General features: G+C 36.6%; 1 protein-coding gene across 8 annotated transcripts in view; it reads right to left on the reverse strand.

The window, feature by feature from the left end:
• Positions 1–20,162, reverse strand: part of ARVCF (ARVCF, delta catenin family member) — a 287,342-nt gene extending 267,180 nt beyond the window's left edge. For 7 of the 8 annotated variants that reach the window (XM_026859522.1, XM_026859519.1, XM_026859513.1 and 4 more), the window contains exon 1: positions 20,082–20,162. The gene's annotated coding sequence lies outside the window, so the exon portion shown is untranslated. The remainder of the gene's footprint in view (positions 1–20,081) is intronic. The other variant, XM_026859514.1, reaches the window with a different exon arrangement.
• Between the last annotated feature and the right edge of the window lie 22 nt (positions 20,163–20,184).

The following is a 20,184-nucleotide window of genomic DNA, read 5'->3' on the forward strand; positions in this document are numbered from 1 at the left end:
GAACCCATTAATACCAGTAAAAAATGACTAACACTCAGACCCATAAAAGATGTATATGCACTCAATCAGAAAAATAGCTTTTTATATCAAACTGATCTATTTTTTTAAGAGTCTTAAAAAATATGAACAAAAGCTGTCTGCAGACTGCTTTTATGAAGGAATGCTTGGGGTTTTTTTCCCACCATTCTTGTAAGCCAGTCAGCATTTGGCTGCCTTACAAAAACCATATATTCTGCACGTGTGCCTTCAACTTCCATGGTAGTTTTCATATTTAATTTCATAGTTTACGAGTTATAAGGCAACACTATGTCTTAATACAGTAATTTCAGTGACTTTAGGATGACATTTGATGGAAATTTATCTAATTAGTAAACAGGATGCTTTATTTATCTTCAACTCTGATAAGTAAATGCTTTTAAGTACTGCAGAACAAAGGAGAAACCTCTTCACAATCATGAAACATACTAGCAGTAGAGCACGTACACGGAAATTCAGTTTGTCACAAAATAAAATTTCATTAAAGGGGCCATGTTGTTCCAGAAGCAGCAGTGAGGGAGATGGTAGAATCATAAGAAATGTGTTGAACCAGTACAAATCCAACCTCAGGCAAGAATTTTCCTCAAAAGTTTCATTTTTATTAGCAATTCAGACTTCACCTGCTGAGCAATTCGAACCAGAGGTCAGAAGCAAAATATTGCCATTGCTTGCCCTGTTTTGTTTTGTTTTTTTTTCCCAAAAGATAAACACACAATTTCCCCTAACCAAAAAGAAATGTAAACAGTGACAACAATCAGAAATAATATTAAACAGACATCAGTGAGGTAACATTACAGACTAAAAAATATCACTAATAGATTGATTAAGTTTTAAAACATTGCACCAAATCCTAAACTGACCCTCCTAAATTTTTTTTTTTTAATAAGGTAATTATCTATAAGCCATTTTAAAAGCTTCTACTGTTTAAAAAAAAAAAAAAGTGGAAAACCATGGCCTATTAAAAAAATATATCAACATTAAGAATCTCACTTATTAAGAAAATCAAAAGCTGAATGGCAAGCTGGTTTAATTTATGTTTTCAGATAAATCATCATCATTACATTTGAATTATAAATCTGGGTGCTCTGCTACCTTTACCTGCCTGTAGTACCTAGGAAAATTTCCAGTAGAAATTATAATTATCTATAACTTCCATCTATGTATGTTGTAACTTCTCTTTTTGAGCATCATAGCTCAAAAAGTATGTTCCACATTCTGGTAGTTTTCCATTGATTAAAAACTAACCACTGTTCAGCATCTGACTCATGGGAAGAGAAATTCAAGCATATGATACATGCACTGTAAAAAGATCAGACTAGAGCAATTCTTGACGCGAACAATCAACTGCTAATAAAACATATCGCTAACTTTTTGCAATAACATACTCCTAAAACTGCAAGGGGTGTGGATGTAATGTGATTTCGGATATCCTTGTATGGTACAGCTGAGCAAAACTCTAGGTATGTCAAGCAGTAAAGCAAGAGAAAAAGATTTCCAGTCCTCACTTATAATCTTGTTTAAAAAGTTTAGTCTGCCAAACTGCAGGTCCAAGAGGTCTTAATTTCTCAGGAACCAAGCCAGCACTGAAACTACAGAAGTAATACAAGTGGAGTTGTATTTTGAACTTGTCAAAGTATCATGGCTTAACACACAACACTAAGGAAAGAAAAAATGATGGGAAAAGAGTATTTAATCTACTGCTGTATCATAAGCTTGAACAAACTTCTGCCAGACCAGTTACTGCGAACTAATGAATAGATACTCCGAATAACTGCAGTAAGGACTATCTTAGTAAGTCTCTTCTAACTATTCAAAAGACCCATCATATTAGCAGTTCCAAACATAGTAAAGGGTGAAGGTCTCTCAGAGAACATCTCTAAGCATAATGCAGTCAATTCTGACTGGAACCTTATGTTGAACCAACACTGGCTGACAAGGGCATGACCTTCTATTGATGCTGAAAATGATGACTTGGTTCAAAAATTGTTTCGTTTTGCTGCCACAGATTTAACATCTCAGGCTTTGTCCCCATGAGATGAGTAAAACATGCTCATTAGGTAACCTAGTTCCACAGAGACAGGATTTTAAACAAGGGCTAAGCACCTTTATTTTAATATTACAAATATGTCCTCAAGGTATTTTAACTCAGACCAGTTGTAAAGGTGAAAAGCAAGTGCAGATCTCCGGTCCCACAACCACAGTACCACATTCTCAACAGGAGAGTTATGAGTAACTACATAGGTCAACAAAAAGCAGTGAGCACTGAGCAGTAATACAGCTCAATACACCATCACAGCAATTCTGAGGCTCTTCAAAAATGTGCATAAATAAAAGGAAATAATTTTCACTTTGTTTATCCATTTAACAAGCAAGACAATTACAAATTATTTTAGCAAGTTCTTTCAGCTTGTCCAAAATATTTACTCCCCATTGTTTTCACCTTCCTAGTTACAGACACACCAATGTCAGACAGTATCTGTTACAATCAACTTGCATTTACTAATCCTACCATCTGTCTTAAATCTAACCAGTAAAGTAATACTGAACAAGAAAAAGACATGAGAGGAAGATGAGAATCAGAATACCACAAAGATAAGCAGGCAGTTATTTCTTACTCTGAATGCAATAACAAGAACTCTAGAGGCCGAAATGTTCCAGCTGAGCTAAGTATGGCTTCCTGCTGCTGTTACTAACATGCTATTGTAGCAAAGTAATTGCAAATATTACTCATGAAGTACAAAATACCAAACAGAAACAAACAAGATAATGGAAGAAACATGTATCTACTGGCAAAGCCAAAACTCATTAGAAATTATATTCCATATGCTTTGAAGCCAGCTGTATAAAGTGATAATGGAAAGCTTTAAATTTAAATAAACCATTTAAAATTCTTTATTTCACTGAAGGCACAAGTTTGACCTTAAGTGTGACCTTAAATGGATACAACTAAGTTGGTTAAAACACCCAAACAAACCGGAGTTTCATAAATGTAGGGCTCATGAACTGCAGGCACATCCCAAATGGACCCACAGCTCTGCCCATCCAGCTCTCCCTTCCCACCCCCTGCCCATGCTGGGACATTCACTCATGGGTTATACTTCACTGGTGAGAAACTTAAAGGGAGATTGTCTTACATCCCCAAAATTCCTTTCTGGACTGTATGCCCTTTGCATCATCAGGACCCTTGCAACTTTGCTTCTTCTTGTACAAAACAGAATAATTTGAAGGATATTCAATTATTAACCATCTTATTTTCACAGAATCACAGAACATATGAGGTTGGAAAGGACCGCTGGAGATCATCTGATACAATTCCCCTGCTCAAAGGAGAGTCAATTATGAGCAGGTTGCTGAAGATCTTTTCCAGTCAGGTTTTGAAAATCTCCAGGAATGTAATCGCCAGAAGCTCTCTGGGCAACTTGCTCCAGTGTTCAGTTCAACCTTACAGTTATTTTTTTCCTCAGTTTTTGATCGAAATAAGATTTCTCCACTTTGTACCTATCAGCATATTAGGCTGAGCTGCCTGTTGTGGTATGCTTGATCAGTGGGAGCTGCTTAAATCAATGCACTCTGAAAATGACAATGAGAAGTATAACCATGAAATTTATTGAACATGCCTGCATGCATTAGTAATGACACAGCATGGCCTCTGGGTCCAATAATGCAGAGAGCTGGATTCCTTCATCTTACAATGACTGTTCTAAATTCCCTAGTCACACAAGGACATATAAAACAGGCATACATTTTTTACTCCTGGATATTATACCAGTTGGGTTTTGTCTTGTTACTGTACATACCTGCTAAGTTTCTTTCAATGTCATAGTGCCAAAGATATTTTAAATAATTAGTTTCTCACAAAGAAACTACTATTAACATTCCTTGTCTCCAAAAATACATGCAAGCAGTTATTCTAAGGTAAAACTGGGAGAAACCTGTATAAACTCAATGCTATACTTCTATCAGAAATCAGTCACTTGATTTCATGGGAAATAACAAGAATCCACAAGCATATTATACAAGACTATACTAACAGGCAGTGAAATGTTAGAGGTTTCCCAAGGAGAAGTCAGTTCTGTTCACGACTCCCCTCTTAAAACACCTAATTAATTCAGGTGTATTGAGTGAAAATACACCTGTGTGAAGAAGAGAGAAATTAACATCAGGCAGGTAATCACTAATACTAAAACTACGTAATTGTTGTATTTGTGCATAATACCTTTCTCATTTTATATTCTCTAGAAGAAAATGCCTTGAGAGAGTTCTTTTTCCCATTAGAATTCTCCAACTTGCTGTAAATATTTTATATCTGTGCAGCTACTAAAGTCACTAAATTATCAATCTTGTACTCTAAAATAAGTCAAACTATTTCAGGGTCTCCCCCCACCCCTTCGTTACAGCTATCTGTATTAGTAGGATCTTCCTAATTAGATTTAATTTCTTCAAGTGAGAAAAAAGTGATGTGCTAAGCCTGACAGTTCTTTGAAGAATGTCCTAGAAGGTCAAATGATGTGTATACAAGGGCTTTGTGATCTGTTTGACACAAGTAAGATAAGGTTGGTCAACATTTCAGATGCCTTCAGTAATGAAAAGCAAAGTAACTGGTATTGATTCCAGTCACATCAATCTCAAAACGGTAAACAAAATAATTATATTCTCTGTATAGCAGTCCCACGGGTACATGCAGATATACTTAATAGATCTACAGACAGTGGAAAGCTCATTTAAATAAAACACTACATGAAATTCTGGTTTTCTTAATTGAGCTACTATGCAGACATTAAAGCTTCTGAGATCTCTACATCACTTACCCTTTTGAATTTAACCAAAGTCAGAAACAGAAGATTGGGACTTTTCCTATAGATTACAGCTCCAAAGTTTGTCTTTGGACAAAGTTTGTCTTTGGACTTCTGAACCAATAGCTCTGTTCTTTAACAGAGATACCTGTATAACTGCTTTTGAAGCTTTTACAATACCAAAATATTATGGTTTATTGCTTTTAAAAAACAAAAAAACTAAAAAATAATAATAATTAAAAAAAACCCAAAACAGTTAAAAGATAGCACTCTTTCCTTTGTGAGACCAGCTGCTTTCCCCTCAACCTCTTTTCACAGGAAATAGTTGTGTTTATTCTGTAATTCTTATTAGTCTTCTGTGGTACCATGACAAACTACAACCTAGATTATTTCTTTCTAAGCATGTCAAGGGCTAAAAGCCATCTCACAGGCCTTGCTCCGTGCATCACTGGTGGAACCACACAGTACAATCATATATACTCAATCTCTAGTTTACAGTCTCCTTTTCCCAACTGCATTACTGCAAGACACATCTGCATTTGGCATCTGTAAGTTCTTTCATCACAGAGATCAGTAACTAATTTGTTTAATAAAGTAAAACACAGCAATTTCAAAATGCAGCAGCATTTACTCATTATTGCACAGGTATTAAGCCTGTAGCCCAAAAGATAAAACCAATAAAAAGCCAATACATGGTCTTATTTATGCTTTAAATGTGTATTGCCAATTATTGCGTTTCTCTCAGTTCAATGAGAGTTCAATGAGTTCAATTCAGTAATGCCCATCTCCTGATGGAGAAAAAAACCTTCCTGTTCCCTGGCTAGTACACCAGCACTCTCTAACACTCCCTGTGTAGTCTCCTAGTTCACACCTCTTCATCTTTTCTAAACATAGGGTCCTAAAATGGTCAATGTTACTAGAATCCTCTCTGACTACACTAAAAGAGAAACATCACAGTATTTAATCTTGTAGTGCCTGGTTCTTTATACGAGCCCCTTCATCAAGTCTGATGGAAAAGCAACAAAACACACTATATTAGATTATATCTGAGAATCGAAGATTTCTTTTGTAAAATGCATACATTTTCAGTAAGCTTAGCAACTGTAGACCTAGCCTGGATTTCTTCAGAAGAGAAGGAAAAAAAGTATTAGTCAACTACATAAGAAGTGGGCAATGTAACTAACACTAAGATCTAACAGTGAACTATCTTCAGTAGGAAGAGGGAATTGCCAGTGTATGAGACAACAGAAGACCCGCATCTGGAATTCAGTATATTCCAGAGATACATATTAGAGAAAGATTGACTCAGCATAAATATAAACTACTGAAACTATCTGGGAATGGACTGCCCATTTTATGAACACAGAAAAAAGAGTTTGGATTATTTAGCCCAGCAAAAAACAAGGCTGAAAGGAGGCAGAACTGTCCTCACTAAATATACTAAACACGCAATTCTCAGAGAGAGAAAAAGAGAGGGAGAGGAGCCATTGAAACACAAACTGAATTCAGTAAGAGCTGCCTAAATTTAAAAAAGGCAACAAATAAATAAACTGAAGTATGGAGAAATTTTTAACCATCAGAACGATCAGTTCTTGGGCAGCTGACATGTAAAAGATGCTTAAAAGGCAGAACAGTGATCTGTCGAGACTCCAAGGAAATCCCACACAGCTAAACTTCACTGAAAGTTCCAATGGGAAATAACTTGTTTACTCTACAGCTCAAGTTTCTGTGATGACAAAGGAATGATGCAACATGCTGGTGTTTAGAGAATATCCTTTTAGACATAATTACTATATATTACTTTATTCCCCTAAAATACCAAAGCCAGGCACTTGGCTGTAGGAATGCAGATGGAGGTTATGGTATCTATACAAACTGATATCTGAAAGAAAAGGAAATAGTACTTTCCTTAAGTATAAGAAAGGGAAGGAAGTGCTAAACTCAGACTACTGTCCCAGATCTACAAGGTTCAGAGGTGCAACTGATGCAGGAAACATGACATATCCAATGAAAGTCTTATACTACCAAAATGAGCATTATACAAGTTTTCAGAATCTGAGGTCCCAGGAGCAGTATCTCTGCCCTTAAACACTTAAACTGAGAAACAGGGTACTCAGAAAAACAACAGAGGCAAATGAAATAACTTTTTCTAAAATTAGCAGAAGGGGAACTGGGATGAAATTTGAGGTCTCCTCCTTGAATTACTATGCAACATCACAGCGAAACAAAGGTTTTGTATGCTATATAGAAAAATCTTGCAAAAGATGGGCCAGATGATCTGACAGGTCTTTACTCTTGTGATTTAACTTGCTCTGACTTGTTTTCTGTCCTAGTTCCAAGGCTTTTCCACTCAGTACTCTCTTTAAGATTCATTGCAACAGTAAATTTTTGCATCTTATTTTGACTTTACTGAACAGCATGGTGAGTTCAACAACTAAAGATTATTCTCTATAAAGTAATGATGAAAACAGAGAAGAAAAGAAATTAATTTCATGAAAACCTATGTCGTCTTGTTCTGCCTTCAGGTAGACTGGAATTTGGGATATTTTTCTTTCTCAATTAAAAAAAAAAAGACAATTCACATGTTACTTTGCAAATCTATCAGTTACAAGGTCTTCCTACTGAAACTCAGTGCCTCCATGTAGAAAGTTAAATAGTTGTTCCAGTTTTCTTAAATTGAAGTTAGTCACATATTTAGGAAAATGATGCAGATTATACTGTGAATTAAGACTGCATCTTTCAATCTTGCCAACTACAGCATCAACTTTACCACATATTTGGTTAATACAGAAGTTTATGAAAGGAAAATGAAAATATCAATTAATAAAACTAGACAAACTGTGAATTCAGTGTTTTTTAAAGGTCATGCTACATAGAAAGTTTACTGCATTTTAACAAGACACGCTGTAGTCTTTCAAATATTGATACGTAAAATGAGTTTAAAAATTACAGAATCTATAACTTTGGTTTCCATAAAAAGATTTCTTTGTATTGCCCCCCTGCCTTGGTTATATCTTTCATAAATTTCAGAACATTTAATTTGTGAAACTTTCAAGTTCTTCCTATTCCTTTGTGGCACAGAGAACTGGCTTCTACTTATTTCTCTATTCAGATTAAGAATGTGAAGCAAATTTGTTTAGGATATAAAAAAATTTAATCCAAAAGAAAAGGAGAGAATACAAGGTGAAAATAATATGGGAAGGTAAAACATCTTGTAGGACAGGGCTTAAAACACTGGCCAGTGTTAAGATTACCAACATCACTACCCTCCTACAGAGAGGGAAATGAGAAGAATTTGCTAAATATAGCTAGAACTGTTTGGAAGGATGCCTACCCTTATTTGTGCATTCATCTGTTTAATTGTGGGCAATATAGTCCACTAGACAGCCTGAGGCAAGTGTGGATGTTCAATATTCTCTGAATTATACAATCTCAACTGGAGATTGGCTTTAATTACACCATTTACAACAGTATAAATGGAAATTTATTTTGAAACTCTTCACAGTTATAAGTACCTCTGAACTTTTTTTACTCAGGTTTGAGAATGTACTAATTGCTTTCAAAACTGTGCAGTTTTAAACAAGCATGGACAAAAAGGCCATGGAATTCTTGTGTTTACTGTATGATCTAAAGGCTTCCAAATCCAAATGTATGCAAATACACATTTATATTTCAATACCAAAAATCAAGTTTTATGTTAAAAGCTCCTCTCAGTTTGGTAGTCTGAGGAAATTGACATTTTTTCTCAAATTGATTTGCAAGTGGATTTTTAAATAATTGCAATAATTTAATTCTTTAAACATACCTGTCAATACATTTTACCAGATTAATCTCTCTTTATTTGAAAATAAAGCTGAAACAACCACACAAACCTAAAATAAACAAGTCAAGGGAAGTTTATACCTCTGATACAAACCTTTGAAAGGATTCCTAAACCTAACTCCCTTGGTTTCAGTGACAATACTGTAAATAAATGTAACAGAATTTAACAGGCACTTGGCACCCAAATCCCTTTAAGAATTTGGGCATAAATTCATAAGGGATCACTAAAAGTCTCAGGCAAGGCATCAACTTATTTATAAATCAGAGAGGTTCCCACACATTCCTTTTACTCAGGATTCAATCACCTCTGATCTTCCTTCAAAGGAAGTATGAGCAAGCCAGGCTGCAAACCCCATCAGACTTCTGCTACTTGTTAGCAGAAGGTCCAACAGCTCAAGAAATTCCCTAATGAATCTTCCATCTATTCAGTAGGGCTTATAAAAGGTACAGTGGTAACTGCCCAGTAAAATCAAAATTTTGCATTGGGAAGAGAGTGTGTTCAAACAGACAGAAAGGAAAAACCCCTTGGAAAACAATCCTGTACTATCTCCTGATCATTTAAACACAAATATTTCCCCAGCATTGTGAAGAGATAAACCTTTATACTATTAAAAATACTTAGAGTTTATGTCAAATTTCAGTTTAAAAACCACTGCTAACAATACAAACCCATAATTTTGTTATTGAGCTGCATATAACCAGACATGTTACATTAGATCTTCCTGAAAAGCTAAATGAATATAACAAGCATCGGTTCTGTTTAGCATTAGTTCTTCAGTCCCTTAAAAACTAAAGTTCCTGAAATTCAGAGTTACCATACTGCTTCTCTGCTCCAAAATAATGAAATGGTTTGTGGTGTCATAAATGACATGAGTTGGTTATTTCCTTCAACAGACAGATAAGCATGGGTTGGGCTTCAGAAACCCCACCATCAACAAAGTACTCTGTAAAAGCTAAAGGTTCTGCTTATCACCAACAGAAACAAAACATCATGAAACATTAGTAAAAAAGATAATGTAGCAAATATTCTTCCAATAAAATATCCTTTTTTTGTATAGGGCAAAGTATCAGCACAAAATACATTCACAAGAACTAGGATACTCTTCAGGAGCTAACTCACTATGAAAACTGTCTGGGGAACACCATTCTATCTGGATTCTTATTTGTCATACTTCTGGAGTTCTATCCCAGCAGTAAGCAACAAAACAACATGTAATATATTATTACATAAAAAAGAATATAACATCCTACTTGAATTTGATTAGACTGGTATGGAAGGGCTTCGCTGAACAGGCCTGATGCTGAGCTCCTTGGTACTGAGACTTGAACACCGGAAATACAAACCAGTTCTATTATCATAGAATCACAGGATGGTTTGGGTTGGAAGGGACCTTAAAGATCACCTAGTTCCAACCCCGTGCCCGGGGCAAGGACACCTTCCACTAGCCCAGGTTGCCCAAAGCCCCGTCCAGCCTGGCCTGGAACACTGGCAGGGAGGGGCAACCACAGCTTCTCTGGGAAACCTGGGCCAGGGCCTCACCACACTCACAAGAAAGAATTTCTTCCTCATATCTAATCTAAATCTGTCCTCTTTCAGTTTAAAACCACACTGCACCTCATCTTATCCCTATACCCCTGATAAAGAATCCCTCCTCAGCTTTCCTGTAGCCCCTTTAAGCCCTGGAAGGCTGCTCTACCGGTCTCCCCAGAGCTTTGTCTTCTCCAGGCTGAACACCCCCAACTCTCTCAGCCTGTCCTCATAAGGGAGCTGCTCCAGCCCCTGATCATCTTCATGGCCTCTGCTGGACTCAATCAAGAAGATCCATGTCCTTCTGACGTTGGTGCCCCCAGAGCTGGACACAGGACTCCAGGTGGGGTCTCACCAGAGCAGAGTAGAGGGGGCGAATCCCCTCCCTCGCCCTGCTGCCCACACTGCTCTGGATGCAGCCCAGCACACGGTTGCCTTTCTGGGCTGCGAGCGCACGTTGCTGGCTCACAGGCAGTTTTCCATCCACCAATACCCCCAAGCCCTTCTCCGCAGGGCTGCTCTCCATCCACTCCTCGCCCAGCCTGTGTCTGTGCTTGGGATTGCCCTGACCCATGGGCAGGACCTTGCCCTTGGCCTTGTTGAACTCCATGAGGTTGGCACGGCCCCACCTCTCCAGCCTGTCCAGGTCCCTCTGGATGGCACATCCCCTCCCTCCAGCGTGTGACCGCCCCACACAGCTCGGTGTCGTCAGGGAACTTGCTGAGGGTGCTTCAATCCCACTGTCCGTGTCACCAATAAAGATGTCAAACCAGTCCCAACACCCACCCCTGAGGATGCCACTCATCACTGCTCTCCACCTGGACATCAAGCTGTTGACCACAACTCTGAGTGTGACCATCCAGCCAATTCCCCATCCACCGAGTGCTCCATCCATCACATCCACGTCTCTCCTATTTAGAGACAAGGATGTTGTGCAGGACAGTGTCAGAAGCTCTGCACAAGTCCAGGTAGATGACGTTAGTTGCTCTTCCCTTATCCAGCAACTCTCTCACAGAAGGCCACCACGTTTGTCAGGCACAATTTCCCCTTAGTAAAGCCATGTTGGCTGTCACCAATCACCTCCTTATTTTCCATGTATCCCAGCACAGTTTCCAGGAAGATCCACTCCATGATCCTGCCAGGCACAGAGGTGAGCGACTGGCCTGTAGTTCCCCTAGGTCTTCCATTTTTCCCTTTTTAAAAATGGGGATTATGTTTCCCTTTTCCAGTTAGTGGGAACTCCACTGGACTGCCACGACACCCCAAATATGATGGATAGTGGTTGTATTTATAATTTTTGTAATTGCTCCTATAGCAGATAGAGTTTTGGTATAATGCCATTAAACAGAAGACGAGCAACAAATAAGATCTAGAAGTTAACCAAGAACTAGGATTTTATTTAATAACCTAAAGAACAGTAAATTTGAAGGCATTCATATTTTTCTGGACTACTGAGATTACTCTTGTTGACGAACTGTAGGTATATTTGGATATAAAGATGGTAACATCATCAGAAATAGAAGGCTGTATATCTAGGAAGCCAGTGTGTGCAATACTTGCAAATTTGAGTTTTCTGTTTGACATTCAAATCAAGAATTAGAAAGTGTACATGAATCTGTATGAACAACTGAATTTACAGCTTCATACAGACTTCATGTGCCAAGATTATTTGTGATACATTGTTTAAGTTTTCTTGTCATGCTTAAAATCCACCAACAGATTTTATTCTATTCAGTATAAAAACACAGTAATTTTTCATTGAACTCATGGCTAATCATCTGATCAACAAAATACACAGAGCATTAGTAAATAAAGGAATGAACATGTATCTTCAGGAAGGTAGATATTACTTTCAAGGAACACTGGTATTACCAAATTCTTGGTCATAATCGGTACCTTCTGATCAATTTTACTGAATTTAGGCTTGAAAAATAAAATCAGAGGATAGCATCAATCTTTTAGAATGTGTTCCTCTAATAGAGAGACACAGAAAGATTACAGAATCATATAATATCTGAAGTTGGAAGGGACCCATAAGGAAATGTATCAGTATTAAGAGAAAATTCCATTCCAGTTTAAGAACAGAACTGGAATCAGAGTTACTGATAAAGAAAGTCTACCAAGGTTTCAAAATTATGGATTTTACAACTCAATAAGCTTCCATTGCCACAACACATTAAAAACAGCATCTTACCCTCCACCTCTAAAATACTGCCTCAGAAGAGGGAATTTTTTTTTTTTGCTTCTATTATCTTTCAGCCTGCAGTAAGGAAGTGCCTTGGTCCTGAATCAGAACCCACAGGAATTTAGAAAGTGCTATTTCAGCTTGTAGTAAAATCTTCAATATGTAATTTACATCTTGATATGTCATAATTTTTTGGTATTTAACTTAGTAACAGCTTCTCTGAAGTAGAGATTTTATTACATAAATTATGGAAGTAGCAGACTGGGTGTAGTGGAGGCAACATAAATTCCTGAATCAATACAAAATATGTCCCTAGTAGTAGTTGTTATTCTATGCAGGTGTGTTATTGATTACAGTCATAATGGTCTTACTTTCACTGCCATCAATAACTCATTACCTGTATTGTCACACTGAATTAAAGAAGAACCAGTCTAAAAATTTGTGGAGAAGTTATACCAGCATGGCATGACCCAGCCTGTAGTGCAAAGAAGCAGAACACTGCCAGTTTACGTTAGGATTCATGTTTGAGAATTCATTTGACATTACACTGATAAAATAAAGTCAAATGCGATATTTATTCAGGCAGAAGAGATTATGTCTTAAACATCCTGGAAAACTCTTAAATTTATAGCTACTGCATACAATAAAACTATGCTTTCAGTACCTCGGGACCATTATTAGGATACACTTACTGTTATGCAAAAGTGAATCAAAGTTTTATGGATGGTTATTGTCATTTTACTGATCAACATGATTGAAGCTTCCTTGCATCAGATTAAGAATTGTAGAAGGAATGTTAGATTATTTCACTTTTTTAAGCAGTTCATTTCTAAATCAAAACTTGACAGCAACATAGAACAGCAGAATACTAACCATAAACCAAAGATTTGTGAAGTATTGAAAAGTTAAGTACAGATAATGTTATTACCACAACTGTATGAAACACTTTATTAATGTTAGCATATATAAGCATTTTTCTTTTAAATACTTCAGAGTAGACACATAGCAAAAGAACACTCATTGTCACTGGCCTATCAAAATAGAGAACCAGATCCAGACATGAGAGACAGAACACCTCCTAATTCCAGCAAACTGACCTTTATGCCATTTTAACCCTCTGTAAAATATTAACAAAATGTTTGAATTATATATCAAAGCGAAGAGAAGAATATTGCTTAAAACATCTACACTAATAATTACAGTGTTCTGTACACATTCTAGAGAATCACAGCTTAACAAAAAACCACACACACCTTTTCAAAGGAACACTGTTTTTGTGAGACATTTTAATTGCATTTCCTACGTATCTCCTGTTGATATAGAGGGATTATCCTTGACAAGCCCTAGTATAACACCGTAAATCATGCTTATGCCACCTTTCTCTCCATATGCACTGCCTAAGGCTTCCCTCTCTTTCCCAGAAACAGCAAAACAGAAACTCTTGCAGTAGCAAGCTTATGGATTCTACTAGACTGCTATGGGTGATATTATGTCAATACACATCACATAAGGAACTCAACCAACCATCAACAGAATTCTTTCAGAGTTCTGACAACTGCACAAAATGACAAAAATTATTTTTTTCCCTTCAACCTCATACAATTAACCTCATCAGTGAGGTGCATGAACAGCTGTCTAAAGAAAATTCAGTCCATCAACGAGCAATTAAATTACCCACCATGTGAAAGTTCCTCCAAGTTTTGATGTATACATAACAAGAATAATAATGCTGCTGTCTCCCTTCCAGCACCTGACATACATGCTTATGTTATGAAGCTAGCCTCTGTATACGCTAAACAGCAGAGAGAGGCTCCCTCAAAGTGCCAGTTAAAACACCTGATTCAAACTCACAGACTGAATCAACCTCCAGAGAAGTCTGTCTGTCTCTATCCACTGTTTTTATCTGAAGCCAGAAATGGCATCTAATTGACATGCCTGATGTTATCATAACTACTCCAACTTAAGTGTCACATCTCAGTTTCTCCTTCCCCAAGATAGTCTGTGCTTTATGAACCATATTTGAAGTCATTCTGCAATTCACAGTCCTATGGGGACTCTCTGCAACCTTTGCTACTCTGCATACTGTCAAAAAGCTCAAAGATTTTCATTTAAAACCTCCAAAAATAAGTCTACCCAATATCACTACATACATTCAGCTCTCATCAAGCTGTGAATCCAGTAGACGTGGACACTGTTGATTAGTTAAACACTGCAATACAGTTTCTTAGCCATAGTAATCATCCAGTAAAAGTCTGTGCGATTGCTTCTGTCACTGTTCTGAATAGCAGTTACTTAAAATTTTATCACTATATAACCCAAAAATTAAAAAGAGAAAGTTTGCTGTAGTGAGAAGGTCCCATGGAGGAATTGTGCTGATATGCTTCCAACTCATGGGTAGAAATTACACCACCAGAGCAGATGAAGAACAGACAATTAAATTACTGGAAACAATAGCTCTAATTTCACTAACTTTACAGTGCGATGAATGTAGATCAATTAAGAAAAGACTTTCTTACAGCAGCAAGTTAAGATAGCATTTTTCTATACAAAGCCCTCATGATTATTCCTTTTATGACAGCAGAAATAAGAGGGGGAAAAAATTAAGCTTAGAAAAGAAAAAAGGCACATGGGATACAAAGCTTAGATCCTGTAAAGATACTTTTTTCTGGCCAGTACTCCCAATTAAGCTACTGCTCAGCACCTCAATGTCAGTCAGTAATACAACTGTACCTGTAAGAATTCTGAGAGGGATTATTACGTTAGATAATTCAAAATATATCTAAATAAGAACGCAGATCTTGTTATCAAGCCCTGGAAAGTACAATCTCAAGAATGATCGTGCAAAGGAAACACTGATGCCTAGTTCAATACTCCCAAATTATTAAATTCTGAAAGAAACAAGGGAAAGAAGAAGTACTTTGAGTTTATCATAACTACACAGTGTCAGGACTGGACCCAAACTGATTTACTTGCTTCTTCCCTCTCACTTTCTTGCAATGTTTAAGCTGTAACTCTTCAGTAATGTATTTCAGAAGACAGTAAATGCTTCACAACTCTTAAATAAACCATAAGCAGCTAAACAGTTACTGTTCTGGAGGACAAAGGCCTGTTGGCGAGGCACTAGACTTCAAGCTTCCAATGGGTTATGACAGCAATAATAAGGCAAACAAAACAAATAATAAAAATGAAATTGTGAAAGATACCTTGACAGTGTCCTTTTAATCTTCAGCCAACTTGAGATGTCATGTAAGCACTGAAGCAGCGAAGAGATGATACTGCTTAGATAGCAAAATCTCAATTTCTCCCTGACCTACAAATCATAAGCTAATAGATTAGTGGTGCACTGGCACATATCCACACAGTATCTTACAGAAATCCTGCTGCAGCTTCTGAAACAAAATGCATGTGCTAAGATGCAGGAAACCGTAATTATAAAAAACATCAACTGAAGCATGCACAGATTTTGACACTGCAGTCAAGGACCTTATGGAACAAAGATCCTAAATTGTCTAAAAAAGCCATCATATCTGTAGATATAAAGTATACTGCATGTAGTTCAGAAACAGAAAGGTCTTCTTAGTGCACTATAAACGGGAGAGTGAAGCAAAGCACAATCCTGCCGATACGTTCTTAATGGATCTTAGTACCTTGTAATACTGCCACCAGCAGTATCACCATTAGACAAGTGTTAGACAAAAATTACTTTATTGGGCTGCTCAGCCTGGAATCAGTGATCTAAATACTACAATTTTGCTCTTTCTAAATATACCCTATATTCAAAATCAATCCACTTGTCTCATGGTAATTAATATCAGCTGATTAGAGAGGATTCAGACTTGCAGAATCAGATCAAGAGATCCTTCACAAAAAGATATTTGGAGAGATGCAGAACTGCACATACTCAGACTCACAGGTTCTTTCCCCAGTGTATTATTGATAGTAAACATTTTCCATCTTGTGCAAAAAGTCGACACTTCAGAAAACACAGATTTAGATATGTACAGAACTACCCACTGATTTTGGTTTTTTAGGTTAACTCCTCAAAGGGCCTGATTTTCAAACATATGATTAAGCAGATTCCTTGACTTCATTGTATCCAGCTTCTTAGAAGCAATTTTTGATGGCTCTTGCTTGGAATCAGTGACATCTCCATCAATTTTAACTAGATTGGACATCAGAAATATAACTACATAGCAAAATATGAGGGTATAAACACAGTATCAACTTTTACAGAATTCAATAAAGTAATCAGTTAAAAAAAAATCAATGAAACCAGCCATTTCAAGGGTATAATGGTGCCTTACTTAGCTAAAATTCATTATTTTCAAGAAAGAGGCCATTTGTTTCAATCATGGTACACTCCCAGTAGCGATAAATATTGTAAGAAAATATATTCAGTCATGTCCTTTGTAAGAATGAGTAGTGACTAGATACAAACTTCATTAACTAAATTGAAGTGTTCTCTACAAGAGACTAAAATACGTAAAAATACCACCCATATATACATTCCTACTGGGTGTCATGGGTCTCGTGTACATTTTTTATCCCCAAGATTAAGTGATGTTCCAAGAAAGGCATGTATTTTGCTGGGTCAAAATGTCAAACTATCCTGAAACACAGTGGCAATCAGAGTCTCATAAGGACTCTAAAATGGTATTTTGTTTGATGTAGTGTGTATAAATTAATGATGAATAATAGATGCTGTCCACCTACTATTAAATGATTAGCCATTTACACACAACACACCTAAAATGCTGCTTCTTCAAAATGTGACTGCTAGAGGGTTGACTGCCAGCCTTCAAAAGATTGGATATTACTAAATTGAGCTGCCTGTTCTTACAATGTTGCAGAAAAGCCAACATATAAAAAGAAATAGATTCACTAGAATTACTTATTTGTTTTACATACTATTTAAAATGACCTAAGCTAATGCAAAAGACCTAGACCTCTAGAATCTCAGCATATAGAACCAGAAATAGCTTTACAGCTTGTTTTGAATTGCCTGTGAAACGCAAGGGTAGGAATGAAAAGGACAAACAAGGAATAAAAAACTTGCACAGCAGTTTTTTGGGTTTGGCTTTGTTTTACACATGTTAGCTGAGGGAAATAAAACCCACTTGATTATGTAAGATGGTTGCTACTTTTTTCAGATGCTGAGATAGGTGGCTAACCTTCTTGCTTCAGCACACATGTAGACCATAACCTACCTGGAATTCAAGGGACATCAAGATTTCCGCGTTCTTATTTTAATGCTTAAACCCATGATATTGCTAATGCCCGTTTATAAAGAAAATATGTTTGCCAAGTTACATGTATACTCTATATGTTTTGCATTATGGAAAGAACACTTTTTCTAAAAATATGTGTATTTTAATCTTAACAGAAATCTCAATGCTAATTTCCAGGTGACTCATATGAAGTCTAAGTAAGGTAACTGCACACAACACATCCAATAAATCCTTCCCCTATCCATACTGGTGTAATCCTAGAGTTGGTCTTTTTCCTCCTTCTTCTATAGAGACAGGCAATAAAGTAAAAAACTTGACCTAGCCTTTCTGCTTTGAAGATTACTATGATGGCTATTAGCAACAGAATGCACCCACACTAGACAAGATACTGTCATACTCTGGTTAAACTGTAAAGACATAAACTAAATGTAATCTCACACTTAGTTGCTACAGCATTTGTTTACAATGTTTTTGTGTCAATGATTTATACTCACACAATAAAATATTAAGAGCAACAAATTATAAACCTGGTAGCACAAGAATTCTAACAGGTTTTCCTCAGAGTGTATCAATTCTGACACTAACCAAGATCCACCAAAAGCACTGCAGAAATAATGTGTTGCATTACATAAAATCAGATACAGAAGCTTAGTTTTATATAACTGTAATATGCATGCAGATGGTCTTCAGGATAAGATATCTTCTCTAAACTGCAGTTTGAACAAAATCTGAAGTATAAGCAAAAGACAGGAATTTTGCTATTTCTAGTGCAGTGTCCTAACTCAATACAATGGGAATCTCTCTCCATTTCTAACTCTTACCAGTTCTCCCAATATTAAAGAATTGCTGAGACTGAAATCCATTGCAGAGATTTTGAGTGAATAGATGAAAATCGAACAAGGGAACTACTTTTCATCCATTCTAGCTAAATAGTAGGTCAAATCTATGGTTGTGGTTAAATCTGTGGTTATATTAATTGAAATTCAGTTATTTATGTTGACAGCAACTATGGCATAAAAATAAAATCAGCAAAGTCAACTTATAAAGATCATCAATGTCAAATAAAATACATTCTATGCATCTCTGAACAATACATGAGGATAAACTATGCAGTGAAACTATGCAGTCAAACTGTATTGTTCTTCTAAACCTTGCCCTCCTAACACATTCCTTTAGCCAAGCAATGGGCAGATAAACCCATTTGCCTAATGGGGCATATAATTTAAATATTTCAGACAAGCATTTACAGAGATGTTGCTTAAAATAAATTTAACAGCCATCCATCCAAACATCTTGCATGATGACAACAGCATAGTTCACAACTTATTTTTCCTGTAGAAACTCCAAACTATCCAGCCCTTTCAGTTACTTCAGTCACCATGTATATCCTGTGTTAATTTATTATAACAAACCTTTTTTTTTTCACAGCAGATTTAATAAGAGGCTGCAATTTTTCTCTTTTGCAGTGCCTTGCAACATTGCTAAAGCCACTAAAATTTCAGATTTTACTACTGCATCATGCAGTCCTGCACAATTTTGTAAACAAAATATGTTCAAATTTATGGAAGCTTAAAGGGCTAATGTACTTAATACATCCAGACTGCAGCACTTCATCCACAGGAAGATACAATCAGCCAATGTCAATACTCTGTCATTTATAATCTTGATTTTTACCATAAAACATTCCCATTAATAGAAAACGGCGGGTTTTTACCCACAAACTCATATCTAGTGTTTACGATACTATTAGTACAAACCAGGTCTTCACTTAATATAAAAAAAATCTGCTTTTTTTTAACATGTTAAGAATCACATTTTGTATTGTGACCTACCTAAGGCACAACAGTACACTGTAAAAAGCAAAGTACATGTTACAAGAATTCTCCCTTCCACAAACAAGTGCTTACATTAAAAAAAAAAGAAAGAGGGAGAAACACGGTCTTTACTATTTGCCTGCTAGAAGTGAACATTGCAAAGAGTTGATCAAGTTTTGCAAGCAGATTTTAATCATGTACAGCAATACTGCAGGGAAAATGAAAAGAAAAAAAAAGAAAAAACTAACTTCGGGTTTTAAGTCTGTAATGGATTTCACGTTTGTGAAGAAATAGGTTAGTTTTGTTTGGTCTGTGCTACAAAGAGACTCATCTCCTATGCATGCCACAAATAACCTGAGCAATGACTTCCCTCCATGACAAGAGCTGCCCATCATATTGCAGGATTAATACAATGTTGGTTTGTTTAGGGATTGCTTGTGTGTGTGGCTTACGTATGTAATTTTAGCCATTCGTATACATCAACTCCTCGTTGCGTATCTCACAATAAACTGATGAACGCTGTTAAACCTTAACCAGCAATCTTTAGCAAACAAAGAAGGCTAGTCTGCAATCGTGATGCAAAATCATCCCAAACGTACTACACCCTGCATGAACCTCTCACAGAAAATAGCCCGGCAACCTCATTCATTCCCCCCAACCCAATGATCTGCTCACCATCTCCGTCTTCTCTTATTTCTCTGTCCTCAGCTTATTTTCCTTCTGCTGGCTTCAAGGAGGCGGGTGTACAAAAAAAAAAAAAAAAAAAAAAAAAAAAAAA

This window comes from Athene cunicularia, assembly GCF_003259725.1.
Source record: "Athene cunicularia isolate RWA chromosome 15 unlocalized genomic scaffold, athCun1 chr15_part1, whole genome shotgun sequence".
NCBI lineage: Eukaryota > Metazoa > Chordata > Aves > Strigiformes > Strigidae > Athene > Athene cunicularia.